Source organism: Meles meles, chromosome 3, assembly GCF_922984935.1.
Source record: "Meles meles chromosome 3, mMelMel3.1 paternal haplotype, whole genome shotgun sequence".
NCBI classification, from domain to species: domain Eukaryota; kingdom Metazoa; phylum Chordata; class Mammalia; order Carnivora; family Mustelidae; genus Meles; species Meles meles.
The window spans coordinates 92,747,114-92,766,229 of record NC_060068.1 but is presented as its reverse complement, the minus strand read 5'-3'; the positions used below and the strand labels follow the sequence as shown (position 1 = coordinate 92,766,229).

Below are 19,116 nucleotides of genomic sequence, written 5' to 3'. Positions count from 1 at the left end.
GGAGTAACTGCCACATTGGGTCCCTGGTCTGTGGAGTAGGGGTTATATTGGGGATTGCCAAATGGAACCCTTTGAAACTGCTCACCCCAAGACAGTAAATCAGGCATAATATTGTATTTTAGGGGAGTAATGAAGATTAGTGCCACCATTAAAGACATAAAAGATACAGGAGTGCTGGTCCCAGTTCTCTTTCTTTAATATACCAGTCCAGCTCCTAAATAAACTGTGTAAGTCCTGTAGAGTTACTATGGACTACTGCTGACTAATATTTTAACAATTATTTTTAGGAAATGATTGAAGGAAAAAGGTGTTATTAAATGCAGCACTCTTATACTGAGGCTAGCACTTTCTACATAAAAAACTAATTGATTTGGGGGAGGTGATATTTTGTAGTTGAAATATAAACTAAGAGGTTATGATTTGGGATAAATGTGCTGTTAACATCAGACTTCAAGTATGCCAGCCATTTGTGCTTTAACTTCAGTTTCTTTTTGCTTTTACTATTTTGTGTAGTTTTGGTAAATATCATTAAGCAACTTCAACTTTCCACCTTAGCATTGAATAATAAGTAGTCCAAAGATGAATAGATCCTTTTGTATTGATAGAATCTTTGAGGAAGGCTTAAATTTTGGTTATTAAGATCAGTGTTTAATGTAACGCAGTACACTGGCTTTTTCCTCTAAAATGGCAGGTTAAGTTGATTAGTCTCTTCAGCTTAACATAGTCTGTACATTAATTTGCCTGTTTTGTACATTAATTTGCCTGTTTTGTTTGGTATTTTGCCTTTAGATTTACTGTTAACTGCCCTTCACTAAAAAGAAATTATATGTTAAATCCTTAAAGTGGCCTGTTTTTTGTGAACTGGGGAAATGTTTGGAAAAAGAAAGGGGCACTTTTAATCTTTGGAAAGCACATTGACCTAATTCATAAGGCCATGTGAAAGGTGGAGTTATGCAAGCTGACTTGCTTTAACATTATTTTGTTTAAATGGCCTTATATTGATGCATCCTTAGATAATGAAAGAAAAAAATATAAATTTATTAAAAAGTACACCTATCAGCTTACTTTTGGCTTACTTTTGGTTCATCTCTCTCAAAGCAAGTTCAGTTGGTTTTAAAAAGAAATCAGTGATATGTATACCCCTAATGTTAAGACACTCTGGTTGAGATTCCTTTAAAGTAGATTAATTTTTAAGTCAAGTATCATTAAACATCTGCAGTAGGCAGCTTTTAAGATGGCTCCCCATGATACCCACTTGCTGGTATCTATACCCTTGTTGTATTCCCTCTCATTTAGTTTAGCGAGATCTAATAACATACTTCTGATTAATAGAACCTGGTAAAAGTGATAGGATGTCACTTCCAAGGTTAGATTACAGAAAGATTCTGGCTTCCATCTGGCTCACCCTATCTTGCCCTCTCACGCGCTCACTTTAATGGAAGCCAGTCTGTCGTGTTGTGAGCTACCCTCCAGAGAGGCAGGGGAATGGGAGAGGGCTTCTAACCTACAGTCAGTGAAGATCCGAATCCTACCATAACTGTGTGCATGAGCTTGGCTGCAAGCTCTTCCTCTCTCTGTCAAGCCTTGATGACGACCATCCAGCTGACACCATGAAGGCAGCCTTGTGAGAACCCCTGAACCCCACTGTGCCAGATTCCTGACCACAAGAAGCTGTGCAATAGTGTTGGTTGTTTCAGTTGCTAAATGTTGGGGTCATTTGTTACTCAGCCAGAGGTAACTAATACAGTGTCCTTGAAAAAATAAATCACAAAAGACCCTCAAGCTTTGTGTTTTCTTGGTATAGCGTTAACTAGCATTTCCAGATAAATGATACAGCATAGTGGTTTTCAACCACTAACATTAAAATCACCTAGGAAGATTTTTAAAACTATAAGTGCGTGGGCTTCACCCCCCAAAATTCAATTTGATTGGTCTAGGATGGACCCAGGCCTCAGTATTTTTAAAAGTACCCTAGGTAATTCCAGGGCATAGATGAAGAATCACTGATTCAGCATAAATCAATTTAGTAAGCCCCCTCTGGGTTCCAGGTATAGGAGCAACAATAATGAATGGGAAGTAGAGCTTGCTTTTCATTCATAGGTCAGAAGAGAAGATAAACACATAAACAATAACAACAATGTGGCAGATGCTCCAATAAAGTTATTTATAAGGTGATATAAACACAAAAGAGGAATCACCTAACACAGCCTAATAGAAAAGGTTTGATGGAGAAAATGTTATTCTGAAGCTAAATGTAAAAGCTCGTCAGCTAGAGTAAGAACATGGAGGGATAAACATTGCAGGCAAAGGAGTACAAGAGTAAAGGGACAAAGTTTTTCAAGAATAAGCAGGGTGGTGGTATGTTCATATTTGAGTAATAGGGCCAGAAACATCCAGAAGGGTAGTGGGAGTGTTGATAGAACACAAAATTAGGGTTATGGAAACCAGTTAGGATGATGACATGACCTGTAGTGGTGGTGGAAGGGATGAAGAGGAGAGGGGAGGATTAATTTGCTAACTAGGATACATAATGTGTAAGACTGGGAAGCATGCACTGAAATGCAAAGGGAGGAGCCCGTAATGACTCCTGGGTTCTGGGTTGGCAATTGTGTGGGTGTTAGCCTAACTTTGGCAACAGATATGGGGGAAGCAAAAGCAGAAGACAGAAGGAAATGAACAGTTCGGTGTTGGACCTAAGTTTAAAGTTTCAAAAGAAACAACTGGTTGCAGTTGGCACTAGAAATGAAAACCAAATTGCCAACACTGAGAAGAAATAGAAATTTAAAAAAAGAAAAAAAAGAAAGAAAAACGAATTGCCATGTCACTTGCCAAAAGAGCACATCTTGGGGATTTTGCATGTTTGGAAATAATCAGGATCATAGGTTCTGTCCTATCTCCATGTGTTTTGGTACAATCAGCCCTCACTAAGACAGGAATGATCTTGAGAATAGCTATATGGACTTACAGAAAGTTTTCTATTTCACTAAACCAAAGAAATCTTTAAAATTGTTGTGTATAAGCTACTTTTCACCATTTGTGTCCACGACCTACAGTTCACTCGCAGCCCACTCCTCTCCTTAGGTTCTTTTGCCCCTCTTCCCGCTGAGGTTAGGAATTTCTTGGTTTGTCCAATTACAGTTTTGAACTGACAACAGATTGTATTATGTCCTGAAGTGGAAAGGGTTTGGAGGTGACATCCCCATATCCTTATAATGATCTGATCATTTTTTCCAGTTTATTGAGTAATGATTGACATATATCATGGTGTAAGTTCAAGGCTTAGAGCAGGATGGCTTGATTTACATATTTTGTGAAATGATTACCACAATAGGTTCAGGTAATATCCATCTTCTATAGATATAATAAAAAGAAAAGAAAGAAAGAAGTTAAAAATTCTCTCCTGAGGAGAACTCACAGGATTTGCTCTCAACAACTTTTTTATTTTTCATACTGCAGTATTAGCTACAGTCATCATGTTGTACATTATATCCCAAGTACTCACTTATAACTGGAAGTTTGTACCTTTTGACCTCCTCCCTCCACTTACCCTCCCCCACTCACTGCATCTAGTAAACACAAGTCTGATCTCTTTTTCCATTTTTTTTCTTTTTAGATTGCACCTACAAATTAAGATCATACAGTATTTGTCTTTCTCTGACTGACTTATTCCACTTAGTGTAATGCATTCAAGGTCCATTGGCGTCGCAAAAATGATAGAATTTCCTCATTATGGCTTAATATTCCATTGTATGTATATACCACAACGTCTCTGTCCGTCTCTCCATTGATGGACATTTAGGTTGTTTCCATGTTTTGGCTATTGTAAATAACATGGCTATGAACATCTTTTTGAGCTAGTGTTCTCATTTCTTTTGGATATATTCTCAGAAGTGAAACTGATGGATATTGTAGTTCTATTTTTTTTAATATTTTATTTATTTATTTGACAGACAGAGATCTCAAGTAGGCAGAGAGGCAGGTGAGGAGGGGAGTGGAGGAGAAGCAGGCTCCCTGCTGAGCAGAGAGCCCAATGCAGGGCCCAATCACAGGAACCTGAGATCACGACCTGAGCCCAAGGCAGAGGCCCTAACCCACTGAGCCACTCAGGTGTCCCTGTAGTTCTATTTTTAATTTTTTGAGGATCCTCCGTATTTTCCATAGTAGCTCCATTAACTAACAGTCCACCAGCAGTGCACACAGGTTCCCTTTTTTTCACAACACCAGCTCTTGTTATCTCTTTATTTTCTGATGATGGCTTTTCTTACAGGTTGGTATCTCATTGTGGTTTTAATTTGCATTTCCTGGATGGCTAGTGATGTTGAGCATCTTTTCATGTGCCTGTTGGCCTTTTGTTTATCTTCTCAGTGAACTGTCTATTAAGGGAATGCCTGCATCGCTCAGATGGTTAAACATCTGCCTTCAGTTCAGGTCGTGATCTCTGGGTCCTAGGATCAAGTCCCATGTTGGACTCCCAGCTCATTGGGAAGTCTGCTTCTCCCTTTCCCTCTGTCTCACCCCCCTGCTTATCTCTTTCTCTCTGTCTCAAATGAATAAATAAAATCATTTAAAAGGAAAAAAATGCCTGTTCAGGTCCTTTGCCCTTGTTTTAATTAGGTTATTGGATTTTTTTTTGCTATTGAGTTGTTTGAGTTTTTTTTATATTTTGGGTATTAAGCCATCATCAAATAGATGGTTTGCAAATATTTTTTCCAATTCCATAGGTTACTCTTCACTTTATTAATAGTTTCTTTGCCCTTTTAGAAGCTTTTTGATTTGAGATAGTCCCACTTGTTTATTTTTTATTTTGTTGCTTGTGCTTTAGGTGTCATATTCAAAAATTAATTACCAAAACCAACGTCAAGATGCTTTACTCCTGTGTTTACTTCTAGGAGTTTCAAATAGTTCCTAGCCACCCCTGCTCCAGGTCTCACATATGTCTTTGATTCATTTTAAGTTAATTTTTGTGAGTGGTATATGATAGTGATACAGTTTCATTCTTTTACATATGAACATCCAATTTTCCCAGCACCATTTCTTGAAAAGACTGTCTTTTTCTCTATTGAGTATTCTTGGCTCCTTGTCAAATATTAGTTGACCGTATTGGTCATTTATTTTAATTGCCACGGAGTAGTGCCTCAATCTCCCTAAAGCATGCTAACCCCTGTATCAGAATGAAGTTACATGCTGTTATTTTGAATCCCTGACATTGTGATATGTGCTTTCCTGTTTCAGTCTACTCATGTGTTTCATGTGTTGTGGGCAATTTTTTTTTTTTTTTTTTTTTTTGAGGAGTAAAGATACCTAGTTGTGCCCATTATTTGCTAGTGATAAACTGACACTTTTGAACTTTTAAAACTGTTTTCTTTCTTCTCTCATCTAGACAGCTCAAATACCCCCACAGGAAGCAGAGAAACCACAGGGAAATACAACTGAATCTTACTGTGAAAGGAAGGGCTACACTTTGTTTCACCTCAAGCCTGCCTTGAGGCTGGTACCAAAAAAAAAAAAAAAAAAAAAAAAAAAAAAAAAAAAAAAAAGTGCTGATGTCCGCAGAACATGTATCTCTTAGGTAAATCAAACCTGTAATTCAACTTGGCTGCCTCTAAGCCATTCTGATTCCTGCCAACAAGAACATTAATGAACTTAGTATCTCCACAGGTTTATTCATGTGTAAGACCCAATTCCTTATTCCTCTTCCTTGTTCCAGCAGCTGCCTGTGCCCCATCTGATAAAGTGGAAAGCTAGACTAGATCATACAAATCCAGATGAATTTAAACCCCAGATTATTGTAGACAGTGTTCTCTAATTCTTCTGTCTGGCTTTAGGATAGTGAACAAAGTTCCTAGGCCTCGGATTTAAAAAAAAAAAAAAAAAGCCATACCCTAGTAATTATTGTTATGAAGAAACATTTTATGAAATTTAGCTTATTCATCCTCTTATTCTTCCTTTTATTCTCCTTTTGACAGTATTCCAGAACAAGCTGTGCTTTGGTCATTCTCCCCAAATGGCATGAGACTGATAAAGGAAGGGTGCTAAAAAAGACATGAACCTAATTCATCAAAAAATTTTAAGATAGGAATATGAAAGAACATAGGCCATTTTATCTTTCCAAGTTTGTCTACATGTTAGAATCATCTAGAGATCTTTTAAATTTCCAAAGATCATCCCACACCTAGATCAATTAAATCATACTTTTTAGCGATGGAATACAGGCATCAATAGTGTTATGACTGCCCAGGTGACTCCAGTGTGCAGACAAGCTTGGAAATCACTGATCTAGACAAGTCTATTACTTCATAATTGCAAGAAAAAAACCACTGTGGCTTCTTCTCCCTAGACTCCTCTCCTAGCTGTTGGTGGGAGATTCTATGCTGTCCAACCAAGTTCTCTGTCAGTTTTGACAACTTTGAACCTAAGCAAAGATGTTGAATGAGAGGAAGGTCAATCACTGAAAAGCAACATTCAACTAATTAGAAACCACAGATAGGAAATGGTTGATTGCAACTTTTTATTTTTGATATGTTTTAATTTTTTCCTGATAACATGAGTATTGTGTGTCAGATTTCTCTATTCCATTTTCAGACACAGAGCTTCTTATGCAGTTAGTTTAATGAAACTAGTCTACGTGGGTGACATTTTTGCATGCTTTGGGTGATTGTTTTAGAATTCCTTCTCTGAGTTAGTCAACTTTAAAAATGTCTAATGCAGAGTTGGTATGTGTTGATTGAGAATTGTCTATTTAAAAAAAAAAAAGAGAATTGTCTATTTTTGCTTTAAGAGACACAGTTTGGCCCAAAGATAACCATTTAAAATTTTATTTTCGGTGTATACACAGCACATTACTTATTTATATAAGCAATCACTGGCTGTCCAAAAACTGAGGAAAGCTTAATTTAAATACAGCAACAACTGTTTATTCATCAGTGGTGAACTGACATCCTTTATCAAAACTCAGAATCTCGCAATTGTACAAAACTCACCACACTGCCCTATAAAATTTTAAAGTAATATTATAACCCCATAAAATAATGATTGTGCTATATGCCTATATGTATCTGGAGAGAGATTAATTAAAGAAAATAAAATTGCAGTTGAAGCTGCTGGACGGTTGAAATTATCTGAATAAGTGTGATCTTGACTTTAATGAATTAACAAGTAAGCTTCTTGCCTTAAGTATTTAATTAATTTTAAACCATATTTGATTTAGAAAGCATTTATACTTAATTTCTGATCTGGTGCTCAATTAAAATTGTAATATTATTTGGAGTCTCTAAATCCTATTCTTGCTTTGGTTATCTTTCTGCTTGGTCACTGACTGCTGCTGAGCAGTGGGAAGAGAAGGCATATGGCTATGATCTTCTAATTCCTCATATGCTAGGGAGGAATCTTCAGAGAAAAAGTTTGCTTTGAAATGCATGGTTTTTCCCCTCTGCTTTTACTTTTATTTTTTTAGACAGCAGGAAAGAGAGAGAGAGAGAGAGAAGTGGGGAAGGGACAGAGGGACCCAGTACGGAGCCCAATTCAGAGCTCAATCTCACAAGCCCCAATCTCACATGATCTCACATCCTTATATCATGACCTGAGCAGAAATCAGGAATCGGATACTTAACTGACTGAGCCACTCAGGCACCCTCTCAGATTTTATTCTATAAGGAATTGTTTGGGAGAGGCGGTAAAAATAAATGAGAACACATTTGTCATTAAAAGCAAAAGACTGAACTGTTGCAGCTACTTTCTAAAATCACTTTTTTTCCATAGGAAGATTTTGGACAAATCATTATCAAGGAAGCTAACGACACCTGAGTTGTATTGAAAGCACACCTGCCATGAAATCAGAAGGCCAGAATTTGAATTCCAGTTTCTCACAAATGTAAGGTTATATTTTTATCCCTCCTCTGTTAAGATGCTTTCTTGATGTGTGATGTTTACATTTTGTCCCAGAGCATATTTTCTTCAGCTCCATAGGAAGAGGTGTATTCTGTACTGTCAGTTTTTATATCATTTTAAGTGAGGACAACCGTGGTATTATATAAGCCAAGGGGTAATTAATCCCAACATAATGAGATTTGGTTTTGAAATAAATCTTAGAATTTATATTTGAAAGTGAGTGATGTTTTGGGGAACTGATTCTAATTCGGTGTCACTCCAAATAGAACAGTGATGTTGGGGAACAGGAGTTATGGGTTATAACTCTGTTGTATCATGGTCTTATAGTATTTAGTTATATTTGGGAACTACCCTTTGACCCATACTATTTTTGAGGCATATAATGGACTATAATGTAGATACTACTTAGGTAGAATAATGCAACTTCATTGTAAGATTGCTTTATAGCTCTTTTTCCTTTCTTCCTTGTAGGATTTATTCCTCATATGAGAGGAAGTATTAACTCAGGAGGAAGTAATGCACCAGCCTAAAAAGAGTTTCCCACTTTCCTTCAGTGTTTGTCTTTGCCAGGAGATACACAAATAATTCTTTTGCCTTTAAGGCATTGATTCTGAGTGTTATGTTAGATTAAATAGACAGACTGTTGGCCACATGTGACTTAAGCAGTGTTGTTGGTTATTTTACCAAGCTTTGGATCACAATTTACTTGAAGATAAACCTTTGGTAGAGATCAAGAGTGACCCATATAGCCCTCAACATTGTTTATACCACAACATTACTTGGTGGGATTGACTTGGAAAAAATGACATTTAACTTCTAAGAGCCCAGATCAGATTCAGGTAAATGTAAAACTGATTTTGACCTACCCAAGAGCTATAGAATGTATCCTGATCACAGGCAGGAGAATAAAGTTGTCCTACCGATTTTTCAGTGTGCCCTTTAGGAAGTCCGTTCTGGAGCATAGAGGTGGGCAGTTGGTCAACCATTTTCTTTCTTGTGTGACATATCAGAGTTTGAAAATGTCAGTCTGTTAACCGTCCATTCTGGAGCATAGAGGTGGGCAGTTGGTCAACCATTTTCTTTCTTGTGTGACATATCAGAGTTTGAAAATGTCAGTCTGTTAACCAAGACTTGTATTGCAATCATTGCTGAAGGAAACTTTGGGGATATCATTGTATCACCAGTATTTAGATTCACATTTTTTTTTCCAGGCTAGATGAATAGGTAACATAATAATCTATTACCCAACTAATTTAGCAGAATGGAGGAAAAAATGTTTGATTTGGGCCAAACACAGGTCAAATAACTTACAGGCAGACATGGCTGAATTAGTTCCGTGCAGGTTTTTTGTTGTTGTTTGTCAAAGAAGCAGACTTTCTTTTTTTTGTTTGTTTGTTTTTATTTGTTTATTTACAGCATAACAGTGTTCATTGTTTTGGCATCACACCCAGTGCTCCATGCAGTACGTGCCCTCCTTATTACCCACCACCTGGTTCCTCACCCTCCCCCCCCCCCCAGCCCCTTCAAAACCCTCTGGTTGTTTTTCAGAGTCCATAGTCTCTCATGGTTCATCTCCCCTTCCAGTTTCCCTCAACTCCCTCTCCTCTCCATCTCCCCATGTCCTCCATGTTATTTGTTATGCTCCACAAATAAGTGAGGCCATATGATACTTGACTCTCTTTGCTTGACTTATTTCGCTCAGCATAATCTCTTCCAGTCCCGTCCATGTTGCTACAAAAGTTGGGTATTCATCCTTTCTGATGGAGGCATAATACTCCATTGTGTATATGGACCACATCTTCCTTATCCATTCATCCGTTGAAGGGCATCTTGGTTCTTTCCACAGTTTGGTGACCGTGGCCATTGCTGCAATAAACATTGGGGTACAGATGGCCCTTCTTTTCACTACATCTGTATCTTTGGGGTAAATACCCAGCAGTGCAATTGCAGGGTCCTAGGGAAGCTCTATTCTTAATTTCTTCAGGAATCTCCACACTGTTCTCCAAAGTGGCTGCACTAACTTGCATTCCCACCAACAGTGTAAGAGGGTTCCCCTTTCTCCACATCCTCTCCAACACACGTTGTTTCCTGTCTTGCTAATTTTGGCCATTCTAACTGGTGTCAGGTGGTATCTCAATGTGGTTTTAATTTGAATCTCCCTGATGGCTAGTGATGATGAACATTTTTTCATGTGTCTGATAGCCATTTGTATGTCTTCGTTGGAGAAGTGTCTGTTCATATCTTCTGCCCATTTTTTGATATGATTATCTGTTTTATGTGTGTTGAGTTTGAGAAGTTCTTTATAGATCCTGGATATCAACCTTTTGTCTGTACTGTCATTTGCAAATAACTTCTCCCATTCCGTGGGTTGCCTTTTTGTTTTGTTGACTGTTTCCTTTGCTGTGCAGAAGCTTTTGATCTTGATGAAGTCCCAAAAGTTCATTTTTGCTTTTGTTTCCTTGGCCTTTGGAGACATATCTTGAAAGAAGTTGCTGTGGCTGATATCAAAGAGGTTACTGCCTATGTTCTCCTCTAGGATTCTGATAGATTCCTGTCTCACGTTGAGGTCTTTTATCCATTTTGAGTTTATCTTTGTGTACGGTGTAAGAGAATGGTCGAGTTTCATTCTTCTACATATCGCTGTCCAGTTTTCCCAGCACCATTTATTGAAGAGACTGTCTTTTTTCCATTGAATATTTTTTCCTATTTTGTCGAAGATTATTTCACCATAGAGTTGAGGGTCCATATCTGGGCTCTCCACTCTGTTCCACTGGTCTATGTGTCTGCTTTTATGCCAGTACCACGCTGTCTTGGTGATCACAGCTTTGTAGTAAAGCTTGAAATCGGGTAACGTGATGCGCCAGTTTTGTTTTTGTTTTTCAACATTTCCTTAGCAATTCGGGGTCTCTTCTGATTCCATACAAATTTTAGGATTATTTGCTCCAGCTCTTTGAAAAATATCGGTGGAATTTTGATCGGAATGGCATTAAAAGTATAGATTGCTCTAGGCAGTATAGACATTTTAACAATGTTTATTCTTCCAATCCAAGAGCATGGAACAGTCTTCCATCTTTTTGTGTCTTCTTCAATTTCTTTCATGAGTGTTCTGTAGTTCCTCGAGTACAGGTCCTTTACCTCTTTGGTTAGGTTTATTCCCAGGTATCTTATGGTTCTTGGTGCTATAGTAAATGGAATCGATTCTCTAATTTCCCTTTCTGTATTTTCATTGTTAGTGTATAAGAAAGCCACTGATTTCTGTACATTGACTTTGTATCCTGCCACGTTACTGAATTGCTGTATGAGTTCTAGTAGTTTGGGGGTGGAGTCTTTGGGGTTTTCCATATAAAGAATCATGTCATCTGCGAAGAGAGAGAGTTTGACTTCTTCCTTGCCAATTTGGATACCTTTTATTCCTCTTTGTTGTCTGATTGCCGTTGCTAGAACTTCTAATACTATGTTGAACAAGAGTGGTGAGAGTGGGCATCCTTGTCGTGTTCCTGATCTCAACGGGAAGGCTGCAAGCTTTTTCCCATTGAGGATGATATTTGCTGTGGGTCTTTCATAGATAGATTTTATGAAGTTCAGGAATGTTCCCTCTATCCCTATACTTTGAAGCGTTTTCATCAGGAACGGATGCTGGATTTTGTCAAATGCTTTTTCTGCATCAATTGAGAGGACCATGTGGTTCTTCTCTCTTCAAAGAAGCAGACTTTCTAAAGATTAGAATCAACATTACTGGTGGAAGCAAGAAACTTAGGAGCAGGCCATTAGGTGTGAATCAAAGAACAGCTGCTTCTGTGTCACAACTATAAGGACAGAATGATGCTCATTTTTCCTCAGGTGCTACTTTTGCATAGTTGCATCAGCAGGTTATATCAATAGACAAAGGAGAGACTAAGAATATACATGCAATTCCACCATCAGCCAAAAGGCACATAAATCTTTTACATTCTCAAATAACATTAATGAAAAGGCATAGTATTTGTTAGTGTACTTCTAAACCCTATCTCTTTCATTTTCTGAGTTCCTTCGCTCTTTTGTTATTTGCTCAGCAGAAGAGGACAGGAACAAGAGAAGTCTAGGATAGAATTACTGTGCTTTTTTCCCCCCTTGAAACCAGTAGGTTTTAGTGTGTATATTATACACCCATACATGTGTAATTAATATTTAACGTGGTAACCCCTGGGTTTTTAGAACTATTTTACTGTGATGCATAATACTCTTATTTTAAGAAGTTGTAACATGACATCTACAGTTTGCAAAGGGTTGTGAGAATAAGCGTCCCTTGTAACTGCCAAAAAAACTGCAGTGTGGAAGAATTTTACCAACATGACAAAAGCCTTGTGGATCCCTTGGCAGTCACAACCTGCTCCCCACACTTGTCCTCTCTTCTCTGAGGAAGCTTTAGCTTTCCTTTTTTTGGTAATCATTTCCTGTATAGTTTTACCACTTGAGTGTGCAGCTATATGCACCAGATACATCTAAATAGTTCAGTGTTGTATGTTTAGCAACTTTTTATAAAAACAGTCATACTTGATATATTTTTTAGTCTTGCTTCTTCTGTTTGTTATTCCTGTGGTTGAATGTAGCTGCAATGTGGTCATTTTCATTGGTTTGAGGTATTGTGTTGTGTTGGCTGTCTGGGTTGTCTGCACTTTGGACCTTCTGCAGATAATGCTGCTAGGACTGTTCTTAGGCTCTCTCTTGGTACACATAGGACATGTATTTCTGTCAGATGTAGTCCTAGTTAATAAATATTAGTGATGTGACTGTGGACAATTAAACTGTCCTTTTCTAGATGCAAATTTAATGAGCCAGTAATTTAATGAAGGGGAAAAAAATTCGGCTATTTTAGGGTGGTAGGTGCTATCTAGAAACAGAGATGGCCACTTCCATCCAGGTCAATAAAAAATAGAGTATCCAGGATTTTACCTTTGTTTAAGATTCATGTCTGTAAGTATGTTTCATCGAGGAAAGAAAACATCTTCCTTTTTAAACAACCTCTAGTATTATTTCTAGAATTCTAAGACTAACAGGGTGAAGCAGAGCAGAGAATGTATCTTAAATTTCTTCTGTGTTCTTCTCGGAGACCATGGCACTGCTAAAAAGATGTTAAGTCCCCGCAAAATATATATTTCCTCATTAAGTATTTTTTGGAGTAAAATTATTTGTATAAATAGGTATAATTTACAAGGGACAGTCTCCTAAAAAGGAGGCAGGAGTAGATTGGTTTAACTTAAAACTCTTTCTGTTTTAAAAGCCTCTTTCCTGAAACAGAACATAATAGTTTGGTTGAGTCAGTGCAAGAATCTGCTTTTGCCATAGTTTTTCCTACTACATTCACACTAGCCCTAAGTACAACTAATATTAGTGTATTTCTGAGAATTTTTTTTTTAAATATGGGTCCTTTGCCTTTTGAAATGGAAGGCAAAATACACAATACAGTACGATGCAAGTGTGTCACTTGTGATTTTCCTGTCTTCAGAGCATGTCTTTTAGGGCTTGTCGTGATTTCACAAGTAAGGTCAGATCATGGTAAATTGATTTCAGTATCTTCCTGTTTTTATGGGTTTCATACTACAGCCTCAGCGGAAGAGTCAAAATAATGCTTGTCACACTATTCTTGGTTAGCTGAAATTTTGTTTCTGTTTATAGGAAATGACCATTGGTCTAATGCAGTTAGCACAAACACCTTATAACTTATCCAAGAACTATTCCAAGTGGTAAGAAAAAGGCATTCTACTTTAAAAATTACTTACCCAGCTCAGGTCATGATCTGAGGGTCCTTGGATCGATCCCCGCATCAGGCTCTCTGCTCAGCGGGGAGCCTTCTTCCCCCTCTCTCTGCCTGCCTCTCTGCCTGTGATCTCTGTCTGTCAAAAATAAATAAATAAATAAAAATAAAATAAAAAATTACTTATCCAGGATCAGGCTTGAAGAAAATGCTGCTTCTTGTGAATTCAGCATCCTACGCACACCACGATTCATTTTGCTCCTTTGCTACAACAGATGTGTTTGAATTCTTTTTTTCAATGAAAAGATTCTTTTGTCTTCCTTAGGGATTGTAACTTTCAAAAGGTGCTCTTAAATATATTACTACCTTATTTAAACTATTTGCTTCTAAGATGTGCAGTACTTTGCACAAAGAATAAGTCACCAATCCCCTGGGCATACAAAAGGAAAGTGCTCCGCTGGGTTTCCCGTTTTATTTTGTTTTTCTGTGGTAGGTTTATGACTTGATGCCCAGCTTTTTTATAGATTCACCTCTCATAGGACACAATTCCCTTTAATGTGTTTTCCATGCTTATGGAATGAAACAGTGTGTTAGCATTTTAGTCTGTTCAGGTTACTATAACAAAATATCATAAACAGGATAACTTACAAACAACAGAGATTTATTCCTCACAGTTTCAGAGGCTGGGAAGTCCAAGATCAAGGTTCTGGCAGATTCACTGTCTGGTGAGGGCTGCTTCCTAGTTCATAAACAATTTTCTTTTTGCTGTCACCTCACATGGCAGAAAGGTGGGTCTCACATCAGGGCCCTAATCCCATTCATACAGTTCTGCTCTCATGACCTATTCATCTCCCAAAGGCCTCACTTCCCAATACTGTCTTCTTACGGGTTAAGATTTCAAAACATGAAATGTGGGGGAACACAGCCATTCAGACTGTAGCACCTAGAAATACCAGTAGAAATTTCACTTTTACCACTTGGCTTTCTCCTGGTATACGGAGACAAGCTTCCTTAAAGTTCTCCTATGAGGGGCACCTGGGTGGCTCAGTGGGTTAAGCCTCTGCCTTCGGATCAGTTCATGATCTCAGGGTCCTGGGATCGAGCCCTGCGTCCTCAGGCTCTCTGCTCACCAGGAGAGCCTGCTTCCCACCAACACCCCCCCCCACCTGCCTCTTTGCCTACTTGTGCTCTCTCCGTGTCAAATAAATAAATAAAATCTTTAAAAAAAAAAAAAAAGGTGCTCCTATAAGTCACGTGAAAGTGACTTTAGTTGATATCTTTGTGATTTCTAAATTTTTCGGACAATTTATTGTTCTAATTCATCTGGGATAAACATTTTAGATTCTTTTATGAAATTGAAAGATATAAGGGCACCTGGGTGGCTTAGTTGGTTAAGCATCTGTCTTCAACTCTAGCCGTGATCCCAGGGGCCTGGGATCAAGTCCTGTATCAGGCTCCTTGCTTGGTGGGGGAGTCTGCTTCTCCCTCTGTCCCTCCCTCTGCTCATACTTTCTGTCATGCTCTCTCTTGCTCAAATAAATAAGATCTTTTTAAAAATGAAATTAAAAGATTAAAATTACAGAATTAGGAAAGTTGTTAAGAAAAGTTGCCAGTTTCTGTGTTGGTGGTATAGTGTATCTAGGGAGGTCTGTGAGTAGAGGACTGCCATAATGAAAGTGGTATTTAAAGGAGACTGTTCAGCCACAAGGCCAAAGTCAGGAACATTTGCCCTTCCGTGACGTTGTTCCACACTGCTGTAACCTTGCTGATTTTTCAGTCTCTGTGAATAATTATACAGTATATAAGCAAGAACAGATGGGTGGGTCAAAATAAAATCCTTTTAGCAGCAAATATAGAATAATTTACCCTGATAGGAAAGCAATGAGCAAAATTCACATAAAAAAATATTGGATATGGTTTCTTCGTTGGAGTTAGAACTTTTAATGTGTTAATTACATTTTTAAGGTACAGGAAGAGCTTTATATTTCAAAGGATGCTAATGTTTTATGCAACAGAGTGGGAAACACTGAGTTAAGCTATAGCATAATGTATTTCGTTTAGACATAATATATAGAAAGTTAGAGCGTAACACTAGCAGTGTGTAACAAGAATGGCTATGAGTCCATTTTTGTATATCCTCAAAAACAGAACACAGTTGTCTGCTGTTTTACTCCCTGTAAAACTGTGATTTTCAATGGAGGCTTTCCTTGACAAGGTGGTAGCAGAATCTCAGTTGGATTTTGTCAAATGTTTTTTCTGTATCTGTTGAGATGACCATGTTTTTCTTTTTTGAGTTTGTTAACATGATGAATTCCAGTGATTGGTTTTATAGTGTTAAGCCAACCCTACATTTTTGGGATAAATCCCACTTGGTTATGATGCACTATCCTTTTAATATTTTGTTAAACTTGATTTGCTAAAATTTTGTTTAGAATTTTTGTATCTATGTTCATGAGGGTTATCAGCTTTTAAGTTTCTCTCTCTTTTTTTTTTTTTTTTTTTGCACGAGTGGGAGGGGCAAGTGGGAGAGAGACTCTGAAGCAGACTCCTGGCTGAGCACACAGCCCAACCTAGGGCCTGATCTCAGACGACTCTGAGATCACAACCTGAGCTGAAACCAAGAGCTGGACATGTGACTGCGCCACGGTTTCTAACTTCCCCTACTGGAATATCTTTGATTATTGGTGTCATTGTAATGCTGGCCTAACAGAAGGAGTTTGGAAGTATTTCCTCCTCTACTTTTTAGACTAGTTTGAGTAGAATTATTATTATTTCTTCATAAAGTGTTTATGAGAATTTACCCTGAAGCCTTCTGGGCTTGGGATTGTCTTTGTTGGAAGGTTGTAAACTACTATTTCCTGAACAGATTACAACTTACATCATTATCCTCAATTCCAGTAATTGATTATTGTAATTCCAATACCACAAAGTCAATTTTAGTTTTCATCTTTTCCATATTTTGTAACCCTCTTCTCTGAGAATGAACAGTCTGTCTCCTATTATCTTTAATGTATTTATTTATTTTATTAACTCCCCTCCATGTAGTAGCCCATCTCCTTTGCCAGTGTTGCCGACTTTCCCATGCAAATCCCTGCTTCATCCCACTTAGTTTCTGTCACCCTACCCAGGGTCGCAGCTGCTACCTCCTCCCCTAGGTCCCACCCCCTGTGGATGCCCTCCTCAGCCCACCTAGGCTTTGATGGCTGTGCCAGACTACCCCGTTGCGTGGACATTTCCTACTTTCTCTTCTCATTCCCTTGTGAAATTGTTCCTGCCAACTGAGTCAGTTTTATTCCATTTAAACTCCGTGTTGTCTGGTACATAATTGGCAATTAATAAACACTTCAGTCTAAAAAGAACTACATTTTTTAAGATTTTTTTTTTTATTTATTTGACAGAGATCACAAGTAGATAGAGAGGCAGGCAGAGAGAGAGAGAGAGAGAGAGGGAAGCAGGCTCCCCGCTGAGCAGAGAGCCCGATGCAGGTCTCGATCCCAGGACCCTGGGATCATGACCTGAGCCGAAGGCAGCGGCTTAACCCACTGAGCCACCCAGGCGCCCTGGACACATGGTATATCAAACTCTCAAAAACGTGTTATATTAACAGGATTGCCATAGTTTGCATTCCAGCACTGCTGTTGACTAAACTATGCAGCCGCAGACAAATTAAGTAAACTTTTCTGAACTTCTGTTTCCTGATTTGTTAGATGAGGACAGAAATAATTACAGTGCTGTTGTTACTAACACATGAAGCCTACCATGCACCAGGTGCTATGCTCAGGGCTTCACAACTAACCTTCAAAATGATTTTTTGGAGGAAGTACTATTATTGTATTCATTTTACCAAAGAAAAAGCTGTCATTTAAGGGAGGTGCCATTATTATCATCTTCATTTTACGCATGAGGGAATGAAGCACACACACTAAAAATTCACACAAAGTCATGTAGCTAATAACTGGTAGAGTTGGAATTTAGCTGCTATGCCTCCAGAAAGCAGTAGAGCCAACATATATGAAAATTCCTAGTACACAGTGAGCCACAGTAAATAATAATCCATTTTAACATGAAAATGATTAACTATAGTAGTCTGAATCACTACTGCCAGGTCTGTGGCATAGAAAGAGTCATGATACTGCCCATAAGAGTGAGGAGGATGATGTGTTTTTAGCTTGAATACAAATTAGAAGTAATTTTTCTTACTAGACAGAGTTTTAAATCCTCTCTATTTATTCTAGATTGGTAAAAGAGACATTTTTATGTAGAAAGAAGACACAGACTCAGAAATAGTTTATGTGCTTAAATCTAAAAGGAAATTTCAGATGAGAAAAGATGTTTCCAGTCAATAGAAAATGAGAAAAAGAATTAATGGTACCCTAGAGATAAAAGACCAAACAAAGGACATCAGAGCTGGAGAAAGTAGCCCAGTGGTTGCAAGGAGAACAATAAAGACGTGACAAGCATCTATCATTCTAGTTCAGCATTTAATAACAGTCCTAAACCCACAGATCCATTAATGTTGTGATGAACTGTGAACTTGGCACATGATAGGTGCTCACAATATGTTTGTTGAATTGATCTGACACTCCTTTATTTATTTTTTTTTAAAGATTTTTTATTTATTTATTTGACAGAGAGAGAGATCACAATTAGGCAGAGAGGCAGGCAGAGAGAGAGGAGGAAGCAGGCTCCCCGCGGAGCAGAGAGCCCGATGCGGGGCTCGATCCCAGGACCCTGAGATCATGACCTGAGCTGAAGGCAGCGGCTTAATCCACTGAGCCACCCAGGCGCCCCCTGACAGTCCTTTAAAAAGCTTAAGTTAAATTTCAGTTAAAGTCACAAACCTAAAATAAAGGAGAGAACAGGAAGGAAGACAACAGTGTCAAAATTTTGAAGGCTAGAAGGCATATAGTTATTGACTTAGGGGACTAGAGAAAGCAATCCTAAACTAGCAATAAGGAAAGCTGAACAGAAACCTAATTTACATTGCAGAATCCCCCAAGACACAGGTATCTCTGGAAGGCAAGGGTGAATATGGGGCTAAGACTTCTCTGTCAGTGTGTTAATGAAGCAATTATTATTTTATTCCTTCTCCACTTTGCACAGCAACTTCCCCTGACCTTCTCAGCTCCCAGACTGCCAATAGGCAGCTGGCAGAAAAATAGAAATCTTCTCTGGGGGGAGAGAAAAGAACTAAGATCTTGACATTGATAATCTCCCAAGGAATAGGCCCAGCTAGATTGCTTCATTATGAAGACTAAACAAGCTACACATACATGCACAGAGTTAATAATCTGCTTTCTGGTGGACAGCTTTTGGTTTGAACAAACAGCCAAGGAATACCCAAAGAACAAGGAAAACCTCTGTGAGTGAGTGGAATGTTGAAAAAGTAAGAGAAGTCGTTACATTCATAAAAGAAGAACAAGGTGTTATGTTTAAAAAAAAAATTCAGAGAACAAACAAGCATTTGGAAATGAAGATAGCAGATATGAAGGAAG

The 19,116-nt window shown here is 38.2% G+C and overlaps 1 long non-coding RNA gene across 1 annotated transcript in view; it reads left to right on the top strand.

Moving 5' to 3' along the window:
- The first annotated feature begins 5,513 nt into the window (after positions 1–5,513).
- Positions 5,514–19,116, top strand: part of LOC123938104 — a 95,958-nt gene continuing 82,355 nt past the window's right edge. The window contains exons 1-2 of the long non-coding RNA XR_006817674.1: positions 5,514–5,569; positions 7,759–7,870. This is a non-coding gene — a long non-coding RNA (uncharacterized LOC123938104). The remainder of the gene's footprint in view (positions 5,570–7,758; positions 7,871–19,116) is intronic.